The sequence below is a fragment of the Nannospalax galili genome, unplaced genomic scaffold (assembly GCF_000622305.1).
Source record: "Nannospalax galili isolate Female #2095 unplaced genomic scaffold, S.galili_v1.0 scaffold346, whole genome shotgun sequence".
NCBI lineage: Eukaryota > Metazoa > Chordata > Mammalia > Rodentia > Spalacidae > Nannospalax > Nannospalax galili.
In genome coordinates this window covers 5293197-5298996 of record NW_008357637.1, presented here as the reverse complement: position 1 = coordinate 5298996, position 5800 = coordinate 5293197, and positions in this window count along the sequence as shown.

Genomic DNA, 5800 nt, shown 5'->3' with positions numbered 1-5800 from the left:
CTCTCTCTCTCTCTCTCTCTCTCTCTCTCTCTCTCTCCCCCCTCTCCCTCTGTCTTGTGTGTGTGTGTGTGTGTGTGTGTGTGTTCCTCCCTTTCTACAATTTTCGCCCATCACTGTCACACTGTCAGAGTTAGTGAATTAAAAGTGTATCTATTATGTCAAGCAGTTGGTTCTAGGCAGACTATTACAAAAGTGTATTTTAATGATTTTCATCCTTAAGATAATTTTCTTATTTTATAATAATAAATTATTTTGTGTTCTTTACTTCTATTGTTTTGAAGTTCCCTATCCTTCAGAGTAATCAGTATAATAGCCAAAGGCATTTTTATACATTATGCCTTTGATTTTAAGTTTATGTATTATATTTGTAAGGAGAAACAAATATTAGCAATTGTATGACTTCATGGCATGTTTGTAATGCATTTATTTGATTAACCAAAACTCCCACTTCAAAGGCAATTTCTATAGACAGTTTACTTAAAATAGCCTCCACCACCTTTTTTTATTTTCTGTGACTTCTTCCCTATCTAAGCCCTACTGACATAAACCAGTGGCAAGGGTTTCAAGACTCTGACATTGTTATTACCTTTTAAGAAATGACTTTAGACTAACTTTACATTATATCTAGAGTTAACCAGTCTATCGACTTTTGTCAAGCTCTGTCTTAGGGGCAAATGACACTCCTGTATAACAGTCTTTTAAAAGTGAGGCACAGGGTAATTTACTTCTTTAGTGAGAAGCTTGACTGCTACGGTTTGAACGCCTGCCTTAAGCACATGCATTTGAATACTTGGAGCCCATCTGCTGGCACTGTTTTAGGAGGTTGCCGAACCTTGGAAGCAGGAGGCATGGATGGCCGGGTGGATCACTAGAGATAGGCCTTTGAAGGTTATGGGCTGGCCCCACTCAGGCCCAAGCTCTCTGCTTCTTGTTGGATCATGTAAACAACAAGTTCCTGTGCCTCATATTGAGTCACAGGACCAGCCCATCCCTGTTATAATGGATTATATTTCCTGAAAATATGAGCCAAAATAACTCTTTCTTCCCTTAAATTGTTTCTGTGAGGTTTTTGTCATAGTGATAAGAAAAGTAACTAATAGACCAACAATCAAGCTTTTTATGTAATTATCCCAATATTTTGTAAAATACTTTTAGGTCAGTGTCCATCTCTAAAATCCAAATATGTGGCCAGGAATTTTTGTCTCTGTTTAATACATTTAGCAGTGTGAAAAGAAAGGACAGATAACAGATACTCAGCTGAGGTGGGCATAGAACTAAAGATTTACTTTCATTTTCCCTCTTTTGCTATATTATGGCATTGAATCTCACCCAAATGTGGTAGAAACATAAATGTATCCCTTAAAAGTTTTGAAATAATGGCAACATTGCTTTTAAAGTACAAAATAACCCCAACTAACCAGAGTTCTGAAAGAACTACATTGTTCAGCTGCAAGCCATTTTCAAGGAGACAGGTTGGCATGATGGATACAGACTTAGTCACCTGAGGGGGTGCACTGGCACAGAGCTCAGGGAACATTCAGCCCAAACTCTTGCACCTCCTTCTCCTGTCACTATGGTCCTTAGTCAGTGGGCAGAATATTGTCTCTGAAATCATCAAGAATCATCTAAGAGTGGCCAAGAAGAATGGAATGAAATTCTTGAGATAATTCTAAAACAATGGGCTGAAATGGAAAGAGCTTTCTTCTTTCACTTCAGCTAAAAGAACAATTTGATGAGTCAGAATGAGGCCCCACAGCTGTGCTGTCACACTGCATGGATTCTGTTTCATGGGCCTCTAGGCCTAAGACTGCTATGCAATCAAGGGAGCAGAGAAATGGGACAGTCTTCCCTTTATCAAACCAGAAGGGCACAGAGCTAATGGCCAGTGGTCCCAGTCTTTGCTGCCAACTGGAGCACCTACCGTCCCACCAAGGTTCTCACGTGTAGCCACTCAAGCAATAGCATGCAGGTCTCCATGCCATCACCTATCCTCCTCAGCCCCATAAGGCCACCTGCCTTGCTGACTTACTTCATGAAAATCGGTGAGCAAACCTTTATCAGATTCTCCTCTAGAACAGAATAGCTTTGTTAGTCTGGTAATTAAGACAGAAGTGACATTCAAACACAGCCTGGACAGGATGTGGCAAATTACTGTATTCTTTGTGTGAAAAGCTGTTCCCGGTCTGCTTTGTCTGCCCTCCTGGGATCTCATCATCTCCACTAAAAGTCAAAATGGGATTTTGTACCCTCTATTCCCTTATCTTTTCCCCCCTAATATATATCTGCTTTGTGGGAGCTATGTTTGTCAAAATGTGCTAATTTATGGTATTATGGGGAAAAATGAAACCTCAGCTTTCCATTTCTGTTCCTCCGGGCAGCTTTGCTAAGCACCTCCTCCTTCTCCCTCCCTCCTCTCTATTTCTAGGGAGGTTATTTGCTAAACAGAACATGTTCTTTCCCCTCCACCCCCTACAACATATGAAGCAGGCAAATGGCCACTTGTCATCCTTTCTCGAGTATGTTATACATACAATCGTCTCACAGTTAATAGCTCCTTCTATTGTCCATAATTTATCACTGTCAGGGTTCTTTACATTTTACTTCCTCCTTATGTATTTCATGAAAAATCTGTGCTTCTACTATTGTAGCCCTGGATTTCATTAGCATAAACTGCATGATGTCAAATAAATATATATTCTGTATCACACAAGAGCCTGTGTTCTTTGCAAAGAACAGGATGTTACTTTTATTGGTATGATTTTTTTTCCCTCATTTCCTTATGGTCTTTCTCTTTTCCACTAAGACATTATGAAGTGAGTACCAAAGGTATCTTGGGTAATTAACCATTACAGTACTGTCACAGAGGGTTCCATAGTCAATACATAGATAATTTGGGCAATGGCGAATGACAGTGCTGTCCAGACTTTTGGGATAATCAAGGACACATCCAGCTGTACCAGACATCTGTCAGACCCATGAATCATTTCAACTGGCTCGACAATAGCCAGGCAGCCCCAGTGAAGGTAAACACGACAGCAGGCAGCTCACTATCATAGACAGTAACACTTGTTCTTGCAGAAAAGCTCGCCTCTGTGCAAGAGCAGAGCCCTGTACACAACTGGGATGTGCATAGCGCTCTTTAATGGTTAAAAATAATTAATAAGAAAAATATAAGTCAAGCAGCTAAGGGAAATACTGTGTGTATTTTGATAATCCTTAATTTTGTCCTAACTAAAAGTAAAATGTATGCTCAGAAACCAGACCCAGATATATTGATCATACTTAGTTTTATGCGATGAAGTCTATTTCCGAATCCATCCAGTTTTTTATGTGCCCAAGTTCTATACTGTTAAAGGCTTGTCTGTCTGTCTGTCTGCTGTTGGTTTTCATAGGCCTAACATTGTTTATATACAGTTTATTTGCAAAGTTCCTCAGCAAGGGTGACTAGCAGTTTTTGGAGCAGTCTTGGCTATAAATTCTTGGAAAAGCATTGAAAACTCTCTGTAATGAAAAGAAAAATGATCCAACAGTCTACAGTGAATTAGAAGCACCACAGTTACTTAGAGTTTATTTTTCCAAAATGGCTGCAACTGTGAGAATCCTGGGCACTCACCCATGGCAGATGGAAATCCATTCCAGTCTACCACTGACCACCTGATCAGGAATTTTCTACAAGAGGGCATATGCATAACTGTATCCTGGTTAGGCTTGACGTGTTTTTTCTACTTTTCCTAAGCTAGCCTCAACTTTTCCAGCTGAGACCCAGAGCAAGAAAATTGCTGCTCCTACCCCCTTGTCTCACAAGAAGCTATTCTTGTCTAAATCACTTTTATGAGTCACTTAACAGGCTGTTCATTCACAGTTCCTTATTAATCTTCTAAAGTAAATGCTAAGAGTTCTGAACAGAGCCTTTATGGACCTGTAGTGAGGCAGGAAATCAAGGCCTCGTGTGAGGCTGGGAAATTGGGATGCCAAGTAACCAGGTGTCTGTCATGGAAATCACCATCAAAGATGCACTTGCCTTCACTCTCAGTCTGACTTCCTTTGAGGCTACTTTTAAAAATCAGTCTTATTGTAGTATAAACCATACTATTTACAGTATACAACTTTGCGCATCTATGCAACCATCATAACTGTTAAGACAGTAGTTATAGGCATGCACAAGTCATGCCCAACTGTTTACATGGGTACTAGGGGTTTGAACTCAGGCTCTGGTATAGCAAGTGCTCTTACTCACTGAGCCTTTACTCCAGTCCTATCTCTGCATTGCTTTAGATCTTTATCTCAGCAGTATTTTGTAGTTTTCAACATACGGAACTTACATATTTTGACAAATTTGTCTCTAAGTGTATTGTGTTTTTGATTCTACTAAATATGCTGTTTTGCTTTTACTTTAACACATTAAATTATTGTTACTGCTTTGTTTCAATTTCTGAATATTTTATCATATAAAAGTGCAATTGTTTTTAGATATCGATCTTGTATCCAGCAATTTTGCTAAATTCGTTTTCTAGTTCTAATAGCTTTTCACTGAGTCCATTAGATTTTCCACCTGGACAATTACATTGTGAATGAAAATAATTGTGCTTCTTCCTTTCTTCCTTCATTTTATTTTTTTCTTACCTGATTTTCTTTAACTAAAATCTTCACTGTAAGATCAACTAGAAATACCAAGGGTATATATCTAGCCTTATTCCTGATTGTAAGCAGATCTTTCACTATTCCTTACAACGTGAATGATAGGGTTTTTGTAGACACCTTTTATAACATTAGGCAAGTTCCCTCCCCATCTTAGATAGCTTAAAATTTTTATAAGGAATAAATAATGAATTTTATGAGACAATTTTTAATTTTATGTGTGTGTCTATGTGTGTACATATTCATGTGTGTACATATATGTGCATGTGTGTGCATGTGGATGCCAGAGGTCAGTGTCAGGTGTCTTCTTCAATGCCTTTTCTAACTAATTTTTTGATGCAGGCAAGGACACTCACTGAACGTGAGCTTTGCCTATTAGGCTACACTGGCTGCCCAGCCCCAGGAATTTTCCTGCCTTCACCTCCCAGCACTGGGATTACTGGTGCATACCCACCATGCCTGGCTTTTTATGCAGGGCCTGGGGATCAGAGGCTCAATTCCTCATGCTTACACAATAAGCAATTTACTGATAGAGCATCTTTTCAACCCCAAAATGATTTTTAAGAGCTTTATTTGAATGTTGTGTAGTGTTTTATGGCTTGTTAAGATGGTGATGGGTTTTGTAATGTAAACCAAACTTGCATTCTCAGAATAAACTCCAAATGATCCTTGTACATTATTCTTTTTATATATTATTAGATTTGAGTTCCTGAAATTTTGTTCCAAAATTTCACAGCTGTGTTTATGAAATATTATGGTCTCATGTTGTTTTCAATTCTTACAGTGTCTACTTGGTCTTGCTGAGAAGTGATGTCTACAATTTTTTCAGAAAAGCTTGTGAAATATTAGTCTTACTTCTTTACATTTTTGGCAACTATCATACTGAGATATAATCCACATACCATACAATTTACCCATTTAAAGAGACAATTAAAAAACAGCTGGTGAATGCACTGAAAGACTACACTGTTATTTCTTCTTTCCCAGTGTTTATGCTGCTGTTGATGCTTTTCTATATGTATAAATTCATCAATGTGTTGCATTATTTTTAGCTTAAAAGTTCAATTATCTTTTCCTTTTTTTATACAGAAAAAATCATTTTTAATGCAATTGACATTAAGATGTTTGCACATGTGTTTCTAATCTCTATATATCTGATTAT